Source organism: Callorhinus ursinus, unplaced genomic scaffold (assembly GCF_003265705.2).
Source record: "Callorhinus ursinus isolate GAN/ISIS: 27379988/994484 unplaced genomic scaffold, GSC_fseal_2.0 scaffold12, whole genome shotgun sequence".
Taxonomy (NCBI): domain Eukaryota; kingdom Metazoa; phylum Chordata; class Mammalia; order Carnivora; family Otariidae; genus Callorhinus; species Callorhinus ursinus.
The window spans coordinates 53,613,136-53,634,424 of record NW_027397074.1 but is presented as its reverse complement, the minus strand read 5'-3'; the positions used below and the strand labels follow the sequence as shown (position 1 = coordinate 53,634,424).

The 21,289-nt window shown below is 37.3% G+C and overlaps 2 protein-coding genes across 2 annotated transcripts in view; one reads left to right on the top strand and one right to left on the bottom strand.

The window, feature by feature from the left end:
- Nucleotides 1-14,866, bottom strand: part of LRRN3 (leucine rich repeat neuronal 3) — a 35,562-nt gene extending 20,696 nt beyond the window's left edge. The window contains exon 1 of the mRNA XM_025873166.2: nucleotides 14,465-14,866. The gene's annotated coding sequence lies outside the window, so the exon portion shown is untranslated. The remainder of the gene's footprint in view (nucleotides 1-14,464) is intronic.
- Nucleotides 1-21,289, top strand: part of IMMP2L (inner mitochondrial membrane peptidase subunit 2) — an 875,294-nt gene that overhangs the window by 436,463 nt on the left and 417,542 nt on the right.

Below are 21,289 nucleotides of genomic sequence, written 5' to 3'. Positions count from 1 at the left end.
CATTTTCAGGGCCTAAGACGTTCTACATATCTGCCTTCACTCTCTTAGGTCCCAGGGGAGAAGTAAGTAGGTAAGGTATGAGTATTCTTCTTCCCATTTTCTTCAGCGTGGAGCTGTAAATTTGCGAGCTCTGTGGTGCACAGATGTTGGTCACCTGATGTGTTCTAAGGCCCCGCGTAGCATCTTTGTGAACAGACTATGTTCTGCGTTACTGGGAGATTAAGAATGTGCTTCCATGAAAACTAATCTTTTCTTTGCACCTTGCTCTTGTTTTTGGTTCAGAAAAATAATCTTGCCTTGCTGATGCTTTAAGAGTCGAGCTCTTAGTGTATTCCTTGGCTTATCATGCATGAATTTGATACATACATTTCAGTGGAGTTAAATTGGCTAAAAGAGCTGCCGATGGTAAAAGTGGGGATGCTATATATGACTATGGCCCTATCACATTCATGTGACTCAAGCAATCTGTATCCATCTCCTTTATATTTCTATGGATTTTTTTCTTCCCTACTTGCATAAATTGGTAGATTACATGATAAAAAATGCAAATGACAGAAAGCCAGCCCATTTTTTAAGCTATGAAAAAATAAATCTACTGTCAGGAGATTTGTTCTCTTGGGGCGGGAGGAACAATGAAAAGGCATTCTGTATTTGTGTCTTGAAAGGTACTTTGAGGTTTTTGTTTTGTTTTGTTTTGTTTTTCTCCTTCTAGCAAGCTAAATAGCACATGACAGTTGCCACAGCAACCCATTTTTGTGATTTGCAGAATAGGGGAGCAAACCAGATGTCAATTGTCAGTCAATAGTGTTTGTTGTCATAGAAGATGGTAACATATGCAATCTCATTTGGTCAATTTATATACTTTTGTGGTGTTTTGTTCTCATCTGCTCCTTTCCACATGCTGTCATGAATTAGTATTCCATTCTTCGGCTGTATCATTTCTGAGTTTCATACATGATGTTAAGTGGAATAACTAGATGCCAGATTCATAGAAGGTTGTTGTTGCAAAATGAGGGTTATTTGACATCTGTTTTGTCATTTTTCAACATATTGACACTTGGGTTCTTCGGTTTATCTCAGGGAGAGGAATCAAATTACTCTTAAAGGGCACTTTAAAAGGTTTTGTGATTATTTTGTTTGGAAATACAAATTTATTTACAAATTTATTTGTCAATTTTCAGTCTACAGAAATGAGTACATTTCTGTTTTCATGATTCCTTTGATATGGTGATAGAAATTGTTCTGCACCGGGAGCTCTTGGAAGTCTATGGTCAAGCTTTTGTCTCTGGGTTTTGGCAAGTGGACCCATACGTTGCACCCAAGTCACTTCTAACTGCCATTGTACCTGCAACTCCTTTTCCCTTCCCCTCATTTTTCCTTCTCTCATGTGTATAAGACTATCCCCTTCCCTCTGCTTGCTTTTCCTTTTTTCCCCATTGTTCCAGAAGTCATGACTCTCTTCTTCCAGATTTTGCTTCTGCTTCCAGTGGAACGAGAGCCTGGGTATTTGTGTGCATATTTTTAATTAATGAATAGTGCAGCTTACAGCTTATGAGAATACATTAATATCACCTGCTTCCCCTCGGCAAGTCCTCCACATTTTCCATCCCTTCCTTCTAACAACCCTCCTTTTCCCCACATCTGAAAATCTTTCTTTAGCAGGTGTTCCAAAAAGCCAAGCCCCAAAAAGACTAGGTAGAGGGATTAATGCTGCGGCTTTTCTCTTACTTGGCACCATTTTAAACTATTGCCGGCAACCATACTTAATACCTTCATGTATCTCCCCTCTTCCCTTTTTAAACTGAGAGCAGCAACAATTGAAGTGATGGTGTTAGTTACTCAACTGACAGCATAATGATACTCAAAATATATAAACTGGGAGCACTAGCAGCAGATGTGAGAACATTTCTAGAACGAAAGTTTGTATTTGGTAAATCTAAAGCAGATGACAAAAGACACTTTCATTCCCTAGAATAATACTGAACTGTGGCTTACAGAACTATACATTTATGGGGCAGCAGGACACAGAGGGAGTGGGAAAAAGAGAATTGTACGACTTCTGTCTCCTCTCTACCTGGGGTTCCATCCTTTCTGACTCTGTAACACTAGCCAGAGCTGTGAAAAATGAAGGCATGCATGAAAGAAGGAAAGAAGAAAATTCTTCAACAGTAGGAGTCATTTTTCTAGCAAGGTTGACTTTCAGAAATGTTGCCCAAACCCAGAGATTTGAGTGGTGTTATGCTTGAAAACTGAAAATGAAAATACAGCCTTTTCTCCAAAGTGGTATCATAGGAATATCACTTTTCACTATTCTCACTTTGCCCCACACTTAACCTTAAGATTTCTTAACCGACTGAGCCACCCAGGCATCCTGTTAACCTTAAGATTTCTTAAGTAGCTAATGCAAATGCTTGATCTGGTTCTCCTGCTCTCTGGCTCTTAAAATGGCAGTCTATAGATGCAGCCTAGTAATGAAAGGATCAGACATGGACTCTAATTCTTTCTCTTCCTCTGACGTTGATTCCTAATCTATTAAAAGATGGATGTTAAATGGTATCTACACAGAGAGATGTCATGAAAGTTAAAACAAATAATGCATTAAAAATTCTTAGTATAAAAATGTTCTTATTACTGCATCAGAAACATAGAAAGTAATCACTGAATGTTAATCACTACCAAATTAATAATAGTCATAGTAATGGTTGTTATTGCTTATTAGAATTTTTTGTAACTTATACTAATTTTGGAGGTGGAGATGTGAGAACAGGAGAAATGGCAGAGCAAAATAGAGTTACTTGAATGGTATTTGACTTTAATTTCCATTAAAGATTGCAGAATTTTATTGGCCAGTGGATTTTTTCCCAGAGTTTTCTATGAAAATAACTCTTAAAAAGCACCACAATACTCGTCATCTTAGTTATATGGCGTGTCTTAGAAGGAGAAATATTATTGAGACCAGGTACAAGTAAATGTGGCTAGTTACTTAATTGAAATGTTTGTAAACTGGTAAGAAACTATTAACAGTTGGCAAATTGTTTTAAGTCCAATATTTGGGTGGGTGCATGCATGCTTATGTTAAGATGGCAATCGAATAGATAGAGAAATACAATTGTTAACTAAATCTACAAAAATGCGAATACAGCTTTTCTGAGATGATAGAATAGGACAATTGTCATTTCTTAAGATGTGGTTACATTTTGGGGGAAACAAAGTCCTACATAGATTGTTAAAATTTAACTTAAACGTCATTCATTTGTATTCACAAGGAGGATTTTTCACATGAGAGAAAAATGAGAACTATCTCTATGAAATCACTATAATAAATGGACACAGTGGTATTGAAGAAGATCATGTGATTGTCAACAATGTAAGAATTTTAATGCAACAACTCAGGGGCTTGAGTGCCCATTATTCTAGACTATGTATTCTTTGGGGATGAAACTTACATCAGGGTCTTAATAAAAGCTCACAAAAATAACTTGGCAATGAGATTTATAATTTCAGAGATTGTAGTTATTTTGTGTGTGTTATAAAGTTTCTTAGGGTCCCAGCAAAGAGGATTATTGTGGAATAGTCTCGGAGCCTTTTAAATTTGAGGTGGAATGTCCAAGAAGAGAAGAAATTTCCAATGGAGTAGCACAAAGAACTGGGATCATTCTATTTGTGTTTTGGATAAATATGAAACTTTTTGTATAGTTGCCATTTTGTGTGTGTTTTTCCTTTTAAGAATCTCTCTCTCTCTGTCTCTGTCTCTTTTTCCGTGACTTGAAAGGGAAACAAAACAACTCTTCAGCTAAAATTGCTTTAGGGCACATATTCAGAACCCCAGTCCCAAATACTTCATATGCTTGATGCAGAGCAGCAACATATTACTGTCAATAAAATGCTACTCTAAAGAGGCATCTTGAAACGTGGCTGGAGAATGAATTGGACCCAGCAGCTAAGAGGTTGTACATATATGGGCCCTTCACAGAGAAGGCACTGCTGAATTTCCCTACAGGGTTGACTTTGGGAACTTTTGGTCATAACAGTGCTTAAGAAAATGAATGATTTGATAGGAGCATATGGCCCAATCTTTTTGAAACCCGACCACCACAGTCAATGTGGGCTGTGAAATAACCACTAGGCAGGGACTGAATCACCTGGTGTCTGGTTCCAGTTATGTATTTAAGTAATGAGTCCCTTTGAGCAAGTGACCTAATATTTGTAAAATCTCTCTCAGTTTGACAATTCTGTTATACCAGTTCTGACTCCTTATATTAGCCAATGACCTTTGAAAGCAAATCAATGGACAGTATAGAATTCATTCGTTAATGGTGTCAAAGGGCAGCCTCTGGGTGACACTCAGCTGAGTTGCACGTGAAATGTAGTATAGTACATGAAAATAGGAGTTCATGAACATGTGGGAAATAAAGGGTATTGCCCACTTCTGGTAGATACTCCCCCCTACCACGCTACAGGCATTATCTGAGAGCCAAGAAATGACTGTGAATGGCAGTAGAGATAGGAACCATCGATAACACAGACTTACAAGCATATTACTAAAAGCATCCGCTTGAATGTCTGTCAGGTCCCTTATCAAATCCCTAACTCACTGAGCCATATCCTAGACCCAGTCTTCTCTGGGAAAAAGCACAACACAGTGTACCTGTTTTATGAATATTTTGTGTCGATTCGGGCAATTAATTGTTTGTCTCAAATAAACAAACTTTACAAACCTGAAACAAGAGTGGCAGACAATGGACAAAGGAAAAGGATCTGAATCTTTAACCATCAGTTCTGAAACGGTGCAAAAAAAAAAGAAAAAAAAAAAACCACTAGGGATTCTTATATTCTTCCAGAGATTCTAATATTCTGTGTTAAAAATAAGCACCCAAGTGAATTTGATGTAGCTCATCAGAGACAGCCTAATAAATTTTGCTTTCATGTTAAAAATGAAGCAAAATATACAAACATATATATAACATTTAAACAATGAATGCATTAGCAATACTTTTGGAATATGGTGCCTTCCAAAATTTTGACAGAATGGTACCTCTTAAGATGGGAGAATTTAGATGGATAGATAGACAGATTGGTTCTCTTTGCCATACATACATCATTCCCTGTCAATTCTTGAGATTCCATTTATCGACTGTCCTGTATCCGTGGTGATTGAGTAAATGACCATGATATGACATGTCTAAATGAATGCCTAAGTGGTATATTACCTTAGAATATCTCTCCTTTCAAAGATTCATAGACATCTCAAGTAAAGTAGAGTAGCACACTGATTTATGATTTAACATGATTATGTCAAACAGGAAGCTCCTTGCTTAAGTGAAGTTAAGAACTCAATATACTATTACCTTCAGTGTGGTGTGGAAAGGAGTGGAGGCAGGACGTGGCCGTCAAGAAGTTACTACTCTAGACAGGAAAACTTCTTTATGGGCAGATTTAAACTTGTAGGTGTTCATCATCTTTCCTAGGTGTACACGATATTTAAAAATAGAAAGAAGTTTTCAGATATTTCCCAGATCTGATAAGCAACATTCAGGGATGAAAGATGGGGTTGAAATTTTATTCTGTGTGTTTGATTTGCAAGATATTCATGGTAAAGAAAAATTTCCTTCTTTTGTGAGGGATTTGCATTCCCTAAGAAATTATAAAGATCTCAGCTGTTCATAAGTCCTTCTGGACTTCAACCATGATTTTTTTTTTTAAACACACTACACTTCTGAAGTTACACAGATTAATGAGAATGTTTGAGTAAAAAAAAAATCCACAAGTAATACTTTTATTTTAGGTTAGTTGAGTTATGTTAAGTGTTCATTATGTCATTCTTGAAATACTATCAGGTTGCACCAGGTGGTAAGACTGTCAAGTTTGCTTAATTTTTATATAAGCTTTCTGATCTTTGCTGAGAAGCTTAAAACTATAGAAGGGACCTATTGTTAGATGCTTCTGCATAAAAAGTAAAATGCTTCTCAAAGGAGAAATGTATTATGCTTATTCTAAGAAATATGTGATGTGGGAGGCACAATAACATGGTTTTAATAGAATAGGTTTTGGAGTCAGACATTTGCTTCTTCATTCTGTTCCTTTGTGGGGCTGTGCGCTTCGGTGACATGAGGTGTGAAAGAACTTAACCGGGATCCAGGCTGTGGTACATGTTGAAAAGCTGTTGGCCAGCATCCCCTCTCTCCTCTGCTCCTCATTGTCGTGTATGAGTGTAAGAGGTAGTAGGGAAAAAAAAAAAAAAACATCCAAAACTTTAATCTAAAATTATACACATCCTTTATTTCCTACATGTGTTGAATTAGGTTTTTCATGAGGCATGGATATCTTAGCTGTCTATCACCTCAGACTTGAAGTTCATTTTTCATTTGTCCAATTACTTACATTTTTTTTTTAAATCTTCCTTCTGAAAAAAAAATATACATGAACATGAGCTCTCGAAACCCCATTCCTAATCATGAGAAGAATCCTTAGGAACATTTTGGACTTAATTTCACATTCAGCTTTTTTTATGCAGGACCGTCAAACTGAAGGACTCCCCAGATAGCTCTTTGAGGAGGTCACTCAGTGAGAAATGCTGAAGTTTTGCAAACAGCTGGAATAGAACACTTCTGCTGAAGTTTTAGGTTTGGCTCAGCACATTCAGTTTGAAAAACAGGTTTTGTCTATTAACTTTACCGAGCTATAAGCTTATTAATACTGAGGAGGATTGATGAACTTCACTGAAAATTGATGATCATACTAGCAGTGAAATGGTATTCACTGTTTTGATGCTTCTTGTTTAAAAGAGAATGAATGAGTAAGGAAGGATCCACAGATTAGAATTAGGGCTGTGGACAGACTGGTATAAATAATGAAAATTAAGACTTACAAGCTAAGCTTTGCATTTTTCCTTTGTGCCAGTTACTTCGGTGCATGGCCACAGGTAAAGAAGCATGTTGGACTCTACTGATGGAAAAATAGTGGGAGAGAACTATAAGCTGCTGGGTCTCAAGTCTGGCTGTGAACCGAACTGCAGAAATCATCTTAGTTAATCAAATAGTGATACCCACATATAAATGAGTCAGTCATCACTCTTCCTCCAGAAACAACAACAACAAAAAGAAAACAGGAATGAATCTTGCAGAGATAATATCCTCATGAGAGCAGAATGCATGGCAGGAGATGATAAATGGAATGATTATGTTTTGATAGAGAATCTGATGCCTAGAAGGCAGTATGGATGAGCTGTGTTTAGGCCGTACCAACAAGAGGCAGTGTTGGCCTCATGCACAAAAGCCATGTTCGTTAGAGCCAAACTGACCTAGGTTCCTTTTCCTGGTCTGCCTTTCATTAGTTGAGGCAAGTTGCCTTTCTTCTTTAAGACTTAACTTCCTCATTTGTAAAGTGGGGTTAGTAACAGTACTTGCTCCATATGGTTATGAGAATTACAAGGGAAAACACATGTGAAGTGCTTAGCACAATGTTTGGCACAGAAAACGCCTGTATATAATAAATGAGATCTGCTAATATTATGACCAGTCCCTTAGCCAGTAAAGGATTGTTGAAGAGAGAATGTGATCTGAACTCTTAAGGTCTCTACTGAAAGTATTTTATGTCATAAGACATATAATTCTTCACTTCCTTGATTGTTTTGTCCAACAGCAGCACACTGTGATACAATTTATAGTGTAAATGAAAGATGAGCCTCCAATGTTTACATGAAATTTGCTTGCTCATTAAAAATAAAGTAACTGATTATGGAAATGATAGTTTGGCAAATGCCTCACTGATTTTAAAAAGTTGCTGAACATCACCTTATGACACTCCTTGAGCAGCTATAGTGTTTGTGTAAAAAAGTAAGTGGGTGATAAACTACAAAAGAGGAAAAAATATAAATTATGCGTTTGGTAAGTGAATCAGTTCAGCTAGTCACACAAGAAATTGACTTGTTGGATGAATACAGTCTAAGCTCCTATCTTATAATGGCCTGTTTTTCATTCAAAAATTACTAGGACTGGAGCTTCCAAGGTTTATATGTGCTTAGAATGTCTTTTTTCCCCCCGCAAACGGTGGTAGCATTGTTTTTCTCTTTCCATCCTATTGCATTTTCTCTTAAATGATACAGCACTGTAACCTAGACTGAGCCCCATTTTGCCTACTTTATTGTTTTGTTCTCAGTCCTTAGGCAGACGTGGTGGAAGGCCATTATCCCCTTGGCCTTTGTAGAAATCAAAATATGATCTGTCTAGATGTATTTTCAAATTACCCCCTGCAACTATTGAAATATCAATAAAGGCCACTGTGGTTCCATATACTTTTTATGGAACAGATTAAGTAATTGGTGATTCTGAATGACCAATTTTTAATGAAAATAAAATTCAGTGTAGAGCCCAGAGACACTGTTAGCAAACAATGATAAGACCACTATGTCTTGGGCATATGAATATGCCACTATTTTTCTCATAGTGATGAGAAAAATATTCTAGGGAGATACAAAGGCCAATATGAATTGTATCTCTAAAAATACATGTCTGTTTTAAAATTTTTTTGAGTTTTTATTTTTTTCTTAACAAAAATGAAGCGTAAATTAGCTGACAATGTAATTTAAATGCCTTGACCTTTCAGTATTATGAGACTGTAAGATATTATGGATAAATTTTACTCCTGTGGAATGAATCTACCAAAATATTTGCCATTGTTTCTTTGCAGTCATTTTATTAATTCAGTTTTGTAATTTTAGAGAAAATTTGTAATAAGCACAAATCAATCTTCTCTACCACAATGGAAAGGAAGCCTCTTTAAATATTTTCAGCAGTCAAAATATATAACATTTGAGAAACAAACTGAGGGTTCTAGAGGGAGGGGTGTGGGGGGATGGGTTAGCCTGGTGATGGGTATTAAAGAGGGCACGTATTGAATGGAGCACTGGGTGTTATACGCAAACAGTGAGTCATGGAACACTACATCAAAAACTAATGATGTATGGTGATTAACATAACATAATAAAAAAATTAAAAAAATATAGCATTATTTAAGTCATTATAAGTGTTGGGAGTCCTCAGCCTTCCCGATGGCCATTGCTTAGTCCATGGCACATTAGCAGGCTTGGTCCCATGGGAGTGAATGCATTCGCCCATTCCTGGACTCCCTGCATTGAACAAGTCAGGAAACAATGCCTCCTCTCTTACTCTTCAGGGAATTAAATCCCAGAGGTTTCAGGCCTCCAGAAATGGAAAGGGTTTCCTGTTGATGCTAGGCCCTTAATTGATTCAGTGGGTCTTTGGGGAGTCTGTGGGCCTTTTCAATTCAGACATGGAAAAATATGGTAGAAAAAAGGTTTACATAAAGTAGCCGATTATTTGTGGAATGCTTCACTTTCTGGAAATAAAACTGTATGACAACCTTTTGTACATGAGTTTTAGGGATTTTCACCTATTCCAAGGACAATATTACTTTTGAAAGACAAGACTTCCCCTAGAGGGCTCTCAGAATAAGGTGAATATACTTACTGGCATATTGAGGTCTTTGTATGTCGTTATCTCCCCAAGACAGACTAACCAGGAAGGAGATGCCAAAGTTGTTGCTTTTATGTTGACACTTTATCCATTAGTGGTACATCAAGTGATTTTTGAGGACTTTGTTCATAATTTTCCAGCAATATGGAACTTGCCTGAATAACTTACTCATTACTCATAACTTACTCATTACATTTTATCCAGTTTTGAGACCTTTGCCAACTGTTTATCGAAGTGTTAATGTTGTTAGATAAACATACAGATGAGTGCATAGAACAACATGCAATCTTTTTCTCCAAGAATAGATGTTGTGTTTTTCATATTTAACTCAGTTATATCATTAGCCCTGATTTAAATTAAGAAGTACAGATTTTTATTTGTAAAAATCTGCCCACATAGAGTGGTATGGTGCAAAGGACATAGAACTTGGAAGGGTAAGTCTATTATTATGTTACTTTTTTATATCCTTTTTTACTTCCCCAAAGTTTTTGAGCCAGTTCATTACTATTATCCTAAGCAAAATTTGGAGAGCACATTTAGAAACCAAGAAAAATTTGCCAGAAAGAAAAAAAAACAGGGCTGTGAAATTAAGGGGAGATGTCATTGCCTACAGAGTCTCACTCAAACTTTGGAAATGAAAAGGTAAGGCCGGATGGGGAGATGGAGAGAGGGAGGTAGGGATTGCTATCCTGAGAATGTCCTCACTGTTTTCCAGTAAGGTATGTAAGCCAAACATGGACCCTGAGAATGGACGCTGGGCTTAATGAGGCCACATGTAAGTGCCTTAAAATATTACAGTGAAACCCAGTAAAAAAGGGGGTGGAGATTCTCTTCAAAATTCCTCGAAAAACTTCTAATGGATGACCCATAGTTGAATCTCTACAGCTGAAGGGTAGCAATAATGTTATCAAGATGTTTTAAAAACAAGGCAAAGTTCTTATTTTTATGACTCCTTACAAAACATAGTGGACTATATCCAAGAGATGATCAGTTTGAAATATTTGGGTATATTATACTTAACAAATGATTATTGCTTCTAGTGTTGAATGCCTGCTTTTGCTTTTCAACTACTTGATTATCTGATAAACATTTCCTTAAATTTTGCGGGGCTTTTGGGGGCATATATCTATAAGCCTTTTTTCTTAAAAAAAAAAAAATTTGAAAGACTGAGTAGTGGAGTTTTAATGGAGTGCTGGAGGGAGCACTCTAAAGGGGTCTATTCTAGGCCTTGATAAAGAACTGTATGATTTGGACTAAAGATGTTAGACCCTTTGTGCCTCAGTTTCCTCACCTGTGAAATGAGCATACGAAACCATCTTCTAAATGTCCTTTTTAATCCTAAAATTAAATTATTACATGAAAATATGTTTTCCTCATTCTCTTATGCTGAAACCGTGTATGTGCTCTTATCAGTAGCACCTTAAGAAAAAAAAAAAAAAGCCCTCCCTTATCGTGGCCTAAGATAAATTAACATGATAGCAAGCAGTTATGTACAAACTTCCCAGTTATGGAAATATAGTAGATGGCTGGCTGGGTACCATATTTCTTCACAAAGATTTGAGATGAGCATTTTATCTTTTTTTCTAACCCTGTATTTAATGACCTCTAAATAGTCTAAATACTGAGATCTTCTTCCACCCCTCCCATCCTATTAAAGAAAACATTTCTATCCTCTGGCACCACCTACTTTCTTTGTATTAGAATTTGATTTGCTTTTACATTGTGGTCAGAGGAAGAATTGTAACCATGTCCTACTTCCCAGGTGTCGAGGCAGACATCACTTTATCAGAGGAGAGGCAGAGAGGAATTCACGGAGCTCTGTGCGGGACCTGTGTTCAGCTGCAACACACTGAAGCTTTCTGAAGTACTCACTGCCTGGCCAGTATCAGAGAGCTTTATCTTTGACAGCACGGACAAGCTGTGCTGATGTATTGCCCAGTGTTTACCTGCTTTATTTAGTTCCATGGGACTAAAGAGTGATAGATATGTAAGTGATTAAACCCTCGGAACCAGGTGGATGTGGAACATTTTAGTGGGCTGCAGATGGATCCATTGTTTCTTCAGATTGGCTAGAGCTACATTATTTTGAATTATTCTTTGGGGGCATCCTTCCTGAGGCTAGAAGGAGGGACTCATTTTTTTAGTATGCTAGTAGCTTCCTCTTAATGATCTCCTTCAAATTCCCCAACAGATACCTCATCTGTGATCACCTTCAGGGGCTCTAAGTAATAGCATTTAACTTACATAAGTGTTTGTTTTTTTAAACTCAGGTTACAGACATTTCTGATCAACTTAATTAGTTTGCAATGAATATCACCATGCCACAGCACACAGAAATTTTGCACTAGAGAAAATTCAGAGTGGGGGGTGGGGGAGTAAAACACCAAGCCCATTTCATGGCAAAAGAGAAAAAAGGAAGGAAAAAAAGAAGCGATAGGTGTAAAAAAGAACAAAGAAATAATAAAATACAGTTAATGAATCCTAAGTTGATTACCTTTTTTCATAGGTCCCTAAATTTCTGGCCTAGAAGGCAGATAACACTGTTTACGAAACCATTAACAGCAACCACCACCACCAAAAAAAAAAATTCCACCTACTCATCAGCATTCTAACTCAGTGTGTTGCCTGTGACAAGCGACACTCTTGAAAAGATGGTCCTTCGATGCTTGTCTTGCCAGAAAGCTATTTCTGGTATAACTACATGACTGGGGGAGACTACGGCTAAGTCTTCCAGGCATGTTCCTATGTCCATCATCTGGCATTGGTAGATGCTGATCAGATCACCAAACTCACTGGCGCACACAGGGTGACAACACTGGGGACGGGAATGATTGTATTTCTCAGACTCAAGTGGGCACAGTGTTGATCTGTGTAATCCACAAAATATGTATGTGAGCTTTACCAAGGTTAAAGAGTGAATCCACTGTTCTTAGGTATCATTGATTGCAATTTAAAAATAGGCTCTGTGGGATTTAAGTATGTGTGAGTTTGGTATGGAAAGTTTCCCTGGAAAAGGTCTAAGAAAAACTGAAATCAATACTGCAGTGCTACATTATCCAGGAGTTTGCATTCGGGAGGCTGAATGTCTACTTCAAGCTTTTCCTCTTGGTTGGGGACTTAGGAGGTACATCAAAAATCTCAGATCTGTTCTGTGGCAAAAACAGCACTTCTAATGAATAGCAGGAAAGCAAAGAAAACACCTTTTCCTCTTTGTAATAAATCATTTTGTTTTTTCTATAGATTGCATGTGGCGTTTGAGGCAGAGTGAGCCGGGCTGCCAATACTGTGAGCTAATGCTTCAGCACCTTTGGTTTTCCTCTCTGAGCAGGAAACCTCTTCTTAAACTTGTTCATTTTACAGAGGGAAAATCGAAGCCAGTGGCATATTGTCAGAGCTGCTTTATTGTCATCATTTACAAAGGTCACTGGAATTAATTGACTTCTTACATATTTAAAGTGACTCATATTTTGACACATTTATGGGAAAATGTCAGGATCTAAGTGGTTATTGTCTTTTGATTTTGGCCCATATTAAAAACTAGGGAACCAATAATAACTCTGAAATCACAGTTGTAGGGGGAAAAAAAATACCATGCAGTTGGAAAGAAACAGACTCCATTAACTATTTGGTCAGTTAAACTAAAGGAAGGGAAGAGAGATTTCCAGAAGACAAAATGCAAATACCAGGTTTGTTCTAATGTCTTTACAGGACCCATTAAAGGAGGTAGTGAATGTTTCCACGAATATCCTCAATTGATGTTGTCTGTTTGAAAGCATATTCTAAGTAGCTGGCTTCCTTTTACAAGACTGGAAGTATAAATTAACCCACACTGTGTTCCATGAATCATCGGTACATGGATGCTCATAGTTTACTGAGAGTAATTCTGTCTCAAAGGTATTGCTTCTGAAACTAAAGAGAAATGTAGGATATGAGTAATATTTATAGTACCAGGGCAGGCACACTATTTTCCTAGGTAGATATTTTGAATCCTTACTTCTTGCCTTTCTATTCTTCACACTATCCCCTTTTCACTAAATTTTAAGGAAGGTTCTACTGATATTCATAGCCTGCTCTCACTAAAATTAGAGGCATGGAAACAAGGACATATTGTTAAAAATAAATAAATTAAGGGCAAATTAAGCCACATAGCTCAATAACAGCAAAGGGAATATAGTAGTCGGTTTGAACAAAAATCTTCTGAAATAGCAAATGTACTTTAAAGCCACCCTGCTGTGATTCTGTTAATTACCAAAGAAGATGAGAACTCTCCTGGTTCATGGGATCCTTTTGCCTCGCGTGTGTCGGTTGCAGCTGCATTAGCCATCAGGCATTTGCACTGTCCCTTCAGACCAGCGGGGGGGATGTTATTAAAGGGAAGTCATTTACCCCAATCCGTAAGATGTAGCCTGGCAGAAATTCAATAACTGTTTGTGATATGCTCATTCCGCCACTCTGCTCAATGGTTTTAGCTCTTGACATACAACACCATTTGCCTTAATCTCCATCCGCTGGGTGAAAGGGAGAAAAATGCCCCATTTAGGGGGCTGGTTTCAAAATACAGAATGATGTGTGATCCGCTTTTCATTATAAATAATGTGAAGAAGAAAAAAGAAAATTCCCCCCCTTCTCCTTCCTCTCCTCTCCACTCCCACTGTCCCCTTCTCCCCTCTCCCCCTCCTCTCCCCAGCACTGCTTTTTCTCTCCCACTCACAGCCTCTGATGGGCGTTCAAGCTAGTAAAATGCATGTTGGAGAATCCCACAAACACAGCTAAGCATACCCAAAGCCAGAGGGCTTTTGCATTTGAATTTCTCCTCAAAAGTAAAATGGAAAGAAGAATGCTTTAGAATTCAGACAAGACGAAAACATCAACGGAGAATTTAGGTTTGGATAAAAAAAAGAAAACAAACCAAGCATCAACTAAAGAAGAAATAGAGCATATTTAAATAGAAATGTATATTTTAAACTTACCTTGCCAAAGCAGTTTCTGTGATACACCGCCTTCCGTGTCCCTCCGTGCTGGCTTCCTCAGTTCTTCAGTTTCGATAATCACATGGTTGTGCTCTTGCCCGGGTGTAAATAGGTGCATGTGTGTGTGTAATAAAGTATACACAAACATGTACTATAGGTGGGCACACATGCGAGCGAGCTTATGTCTGTATTCTAAGATATAAAGGAAGGCAGGAGGCTGCAGCTAGGGTTCCTTCTTTTCTCCGGAACTCTTTCTCTCAGCTGGCAGGCTGAGGCTCTCAATCCAGTGAAGAGAGATCCTGGGAGCTGGCTTTCTTTCTCCTTGTTTCCATGGTGGTTAGTGGTGCATCGTTCACCCGATCAGTTGTCACACTGACATGGTGCTGCCTGCTCAGCGGTCATTAATAACTGAACACCCTCCACTCCCCAGAGAGGAGCCAATCGCTTCGGACTGCCAAGATGTAGCACTCGCAGCTGCTCCCGTCTGGTTGGCTGAAACAACCTGTCTGTTCTATGACACTGCTGCTTAGGATACAAATAAATGAAACAGGCTTGCATATTTTCCTAGGTATCATTCCCTTCCTTCCTGCCTTCCTGCCTGCCTTTCATCCTTCCTTCCTTCCTCCCTTTCTCCTCTCCATCCTTCCTTGCTTCCTTCCTTCCTTCCTCCCTTTCTCCTCTCCATCCTTCCTTCCTTCCTTCCTCCCTTTCTCCTCTCCATCCTTCCTTGCTTCCTCCCTTTCTCCTCTCCATCCTTCCTTGCTTCCTTCCTTCCTTCCTCTTTTCCTCCCCCCTTCCTCCATCCTTTCTTTCTCCCCCACCTTTTTTTTTGAGAGGAAGAAATTTTTCACAAGTTTTCCCATTTTTAGGTTATCATTCATCCAGAGAAATTGTGTTTTCTCTCTGAAAATAGCAGGACGTGCTATAAATAAGGATTTCCCAAATATTAAAAACACCTGGGGGAGACACAGCGCCTCTGACTCTCTCTGTAAAGTTCGCCAGGGACTATCTTATTTAAGAAGAGTAGCTTGAAACTGTTTGGAGTGGCATTTAGGTTTCTGTAGATTCTACTTAATTTAGTGTATGTGCTTACTGTTCAATAGCACTTTTTTTTTTTTTAAGCCATGACATTTCTTATCTGGATTGACCACATTTTTAAAATAAAGCATATATTTTTTTCTCTATAATTCACAACATTGGCATATGAGGGAGTGTTTCAAAAAAATAAGTATTTCCAGTTATATCCATTTCTTTATATCTGATGCAGTTAATCTGACAGCCACAGATGAATGGATACATGTGTCAAGGTGTTTGTGTGGGTATTTCTCTGTATGTGTATTTAGGAGGTATGTTTTACTGCTTTTGGGGAAGTATTTCAACTCTAATAAATTAAATCCTCGAAAAAATTATTTCCCTTTATTCTTAGACTTACTAATTCTGAATGTACATTTACCAGAAAAATGTGCTATACATACCACATATGTAAAACACGTATCCAGTTATCAGACATTGAGAAAAGGAACGCAGAAAAGTATAGCAGTGTATATTTCTGAAAGAACACCTAGGAGTAAATAGACAGCAATTTTAAAAATGCATGTTTTACAACCTTAATTAGTATACTAGAGGAACATCTTGTTGAGAAGACTGGAACATGAGGATTAATTTATCAACAGGTCAAAAACAGGCTAAATTCATGGCTCCAAGCCCTGGTTTTGAGATACTGCCCTCTAGTGGAGTAAAAAAAAATGACATTTTCATGTTAATAGATTTAGTTGGGAGGTGGGTGGGGGCGTGGGGGCGGGGAAGCTTCACACCTGATTGTTCCTTAAGTGTTTATTGAAATGACATAGACCAATAGTTTGAAGTTATTATAATCATAATACCAGGAAATTTATAAAGACATTAGCTTTGTTTCTAACCACTAAATATTCCCGCTCTGTAGGTTTGTTTTTTTTAAAGTTCTCAAGTGCTTTATTTTTTCCTTCTCTAAAAATTTATTCAAATGGTTGCTAGTCTTTTGAATAAAAATGAATTCGAGACAAAGGTAGTTTCTTGCTTAACCTACTAACACTCATTTCAGAAAGTGTATTGTAAGGCTTTATTCTTTACTCGGTACTGTGGCATTTACTCTGTAAATGTTGCTCTGTGAATGGTAGGGATTATGGTCAAGTGTTGGGGATGCTGAGATGGAGTGTGTCTACATACAGTTTAGTGTACTTGTAGTAATAGTAATAATCATCCTCAGTACGCTTCCCTCGATTTTACTCTCTCCAGCTTTAATTCCTTATGTATTCCATATCATTTCAACATCTGCAGGATTACATTTCCACATATTGGAAGAATTATGATAAAATTGTGATATTATTTGAGAAAGGAACTTTCGTTTTATACTCTTGGTTCCTTGAGAATTTCATTTTTGTTGATTAGTATTGACTGTATAATTGACAAATTCAGTAATCAAACCAATTATAATGCACTTCCATAATGAAAATAAGTGGTGATAATCAGATACATGATTAAACCACTTTCTTGGTTTATAAATGAAACCAGCAATCATACCTAATATTTTAAATTTCAGTCTCTTTAAGAAATGAAAGAAAAATCCAAGTTTTAATTTAGTGAAAGTTGAATATTTTTAAATGCTACCTTATGCTATATCATAGGAAATTGTTTTCACTCATTGTTTAGCTTTTCTTTGGCATATGGGGATGAGATTGCTTTTTTTGCAATTGTCCTTTTGCTGTAGGCACATGATAAATTCAAAAGATTTCATTTTTATCAGTTTCATATCATGGAACATTAGAAGTGAGATTGTAATGTGAGAGCAAAAAATAACTCTGGCTTTGTATGAAAAGGGTGAAGAGTTTGTTCTTTGGCTGTAGTTTTCTTACTGCAAGAGCATGAGCAGCTTCCCCTAGAATCAGTATATGTTCAGGTGATGGTCAGTTATCAGCCATTTACTGGAAATATGAAAGGCAGCTCTCCAAAAGACATGTTAAAAACTTACTTAGTTATCATATCTATATAATGAAGTGCTATATAAAAACATTAAACCATGACTGAGTAAGGATTTCAGCGATTTTGAATTAGTACAATTGTGAATAGTCATCAGATGAGAACCATGGACTGAGTCCCAAGAGGTCAAGCAACTTGTCTAAGTGCACACAGCTGGTCGGAGAGAGCAAGAATGGACCCCGCCATCTTCCAAGGTTTTCCTACCGTGTCACCCTCTCATCTACCGGATAATTGATAAATCTCCACTTTTTCTTCTTTTCCCATCTCCATTTTTTCCTTTTTTTCTTTTCTTTCTCAAGTTTTTACCTTTACAACCCACTAAAACTTCAGAGCAGTTTCACATTCCAAATATACTGTATCATGTGGATGTGGATGTCAGCTGCCTCGCAGTAAATATCTACAGGGTTTCCTGAAGGAATATTCAGTTCTAATGAAAATGTATTGCAATGATTTTAAAATATAAATGAATAACTACAGCCCTTATGTTGAAAACGTTCTGCCTTCATCATCAAATAAACGATAGGGGCGCAATAAGTATTTATTTGTTGATTTAATGGTTGAAGTTCCTATTAATTTGTGAAGGTTTCTTGTTTCATGGAATCCTGGGCATTGCTTTCCTGTTCACTTTTGTTGGAGGAGTGGTCTGGGTAGAGGGTCAGAGTGCTTTTTCTGGGAACAGACTACCCGGGTTTGAGTGCTTACCTTGCCACTTCCTCACTTTGTGACCCTGAACAAGAACTTAACATCTCTGTATCTGTTTCTTCCTAGGAATGTTACGAGGATTAATGTAGTTAATTGTACAAAAGCTTAGGAAAGTACTTGGGATATGGTAAGCTTGAATGGATGTTTGCATTGCCATTATTGCCATTATTGTCATTGTCACTGTTATCGTTGTAATTACTATCATCATCCGTTCCAGTTCTCTGCTTTGTTTGGAATGCCCCTTCTACCTTCCACTCAGGCCCCTACCTCTACCTGGTCCTAATTAAGTGAGCTCAGTGCAAATGCTACTTGCCTTGTGATGTCTTTTCTGGCCCCCTAACAAGATATGATCTCTCATTAGACCCACAATCACAATCTTCCCCCCCCCACCATTTATCACTTTTAAAATGTGTTACAATTGTTTCTATAATTTGGCCCATTTCCCTTTTTAGTTTATAGAATCTCCTGGAAGAGGTCTATATTTTATTCATCTTTAAGCTCCATAGCTTACATAAACATTGAGAAAACAATGTTTGTTGAATACTGTGTATGTTTTAAAAGTTATTGAATTTCCACAACATAAAATAGATATTTTATCCCCATTTGACAGTGTAGAAACATTGGCTCAGAGAAGTTAGGTTTCTTGCCCAGTGTACCAAAACTGTGAAATAATGGGGTAAAAATTTGAACTCAGTTCTGTCTGCCCACAGAGCCAAGGCTCTTTTACACTACAAGCCACTCAATATTCATTTGTAAAATAAATGAATGCTTGATTGATGACTGAGCCAACCAATTCAATATAGTTAGCAACAAGGGATGCTAAAAATAAAATACTATTTTTAGTATTGAATTATATATGATTATGTATAATATAATCAATATATAATATATTTATATGATATATAATATAATATATATAATAATATATAATTATTATAGAATTGAAAGGAATGAATTTTTACAGTAGGCAGTGGATGCTTTTATAAAGTTATGGTTGTTCAGTGTTAGTGAAAGAATTTGCTGGCTCTATTTGAGAAACAGAGCTCTGAAGAAAGGCAGTGTCTGGTTGGAAAGGGAGTTGGTATGCTCAGAAAGCTAAATAACTATGCATGGGCCCCTGATGAGGAGGGGCTGACATTGTACTGAGATCTTCAGTGACACGGTCCTTTGTAGTCTAATTCTGATAGCACATTAGCTCTTAATTAAGTTAGAACCATGATGTAAGGGGAGTGGCATTGGCTGTTTGTTAGAATGTTGAACAAAAGCATGTTGGATCAGAGAGTTCTCATTTTCTTTTTTTCAAAAGGGTTTTAGAAAGTAGAATTGGAAACAAAAATGATCCCCATTCAACTATGGCTCTTATTTTTTATTATGACTTTCTTCTTATGGTAAAATATATAATGTAACATTAACCATTTTAACAGTTTTTCAGCTCGTAGTTCAGGGGCACAAGTACATTCACATGGTTGTACAACCACAGTATGGTGTTTTGTAAACATCTAGAATCAGAGATGCACAGAATATCAGAACTGGAGAAGAAGGAGGTCTTTACGGCCAAAATATGCAAATTCGACTCTCAGAATTTAGCAAACGTAAGAAGAAACAAAGATTGATGGGGGCGGGGTTGTAAGAGAGAAAAATAAACAAAGCAGGCATGTCCTCCCTCTGTGACAAGTGTGGTAAGTAGAAATGTGCTGCTCCCGCAGGAACCCTCTTCCCTTCCGCCTCTCTCAGGATGGCATCTCTCCATGCCTAGGATGATTAGGGAGTTAAGATTTATATCTTGCTGTAACCCAGCATATAGGTCTTATTTTTTAATGAGGGATAGAACTCCACTTGAAGAACAAAAGTAATTTTATCACTCAAGGAAAGTCACCACCAGGAATGAGAAAGATGTCAGAAATCAAGGAGATAAATCTCTGTATCTTCTTCAGAGTTCTTTCTCCCTCTCTTTCCTTCTTTGCTCTGTAGATCCAAACTGTGTCTTATCTTGGCTTCTCTCTGTGCATCTCTTTAATCTTTTCTTTCAGAGGATTGAATATTACTTCTTCTTTAGCCATGTAAACAATTAGTGAAATAAAACAGTGAAAATCATTTTTTTTTCGAATATAGCAGGTAGGTAAATAGGTAGACAGTTTTGTAAGTCACACGGAAATAACTGAAAAGAACAGAAATGACTGAAAAGAAATACATCAAAAATGGAAATAAACCCCTAGCAGTAGTTATCTTTGATAATAGTTGGTTTTATTTTTTTTATATTTCTCAAATGTTCCACAGTAAGTACACAGTATTTTTATAATCAGAAATAATAGCTATTACTTAAAACATAAGATATGAAGTTTTTTGAGGTAGAACTTTACTCTTCAACTGAAGCTGACTTGTTTGGTAAAATCTCGGACCTTCTTAGCATTCAGTTCTTCCACAACATAATAATTAAGATAGTGGCAGTAACAGTAGACATTTACTGAGCACTCCCTTTGTGCCAGGTGGTTTGTTAGGAGTTTTTCATGAATTGTCTCGTTCAGTGCTCCCTATTAAAGTACTAGCTCTTAATTTCATTTTGCAAATCAGAAAACTGAGGGCTGAGTGTGCAAAAACTCATGGAGTTGCTCATTGGTAGAGTCAGCAATCAAATCAAAGCATTTCTGACTCCAAGGCAAACTCGCAGCTCCTCTGCTCCATCAGCTGATATGTTTCCATATGTATCACTGGCCATTCTCTCTCTCCCTAACTCCAGCGCATCCCCTTCCTCAGCACTGCACAGGGCTGATCATTTCCGGGATGTATCCTGTATGTTGCATTCTTAGCTCTCTGTTTTTTCTGTGAACGGGCCAGTTCTGTAAGGCTTCTGCTCCAAGATCTCATCCCTTTTTTTTTTTAAATTTTATTATGTTATGTTAATCACCATACATTAGTTTTTTTTTTCTTTTTTAAATTTTATTTTATTGTGTTATGTTAATCACCATACATTACAGCATTAGTTTTTGATGTAGCATTCCATGATTCATTGTTTGCGTATAACACCCAGTGCTCTATGCAGTACGTGCCCTCTTTAATACCCATCACTGGGCTCACCCATCCGCCCACCCCCCTCCCCTCTAGAACCTT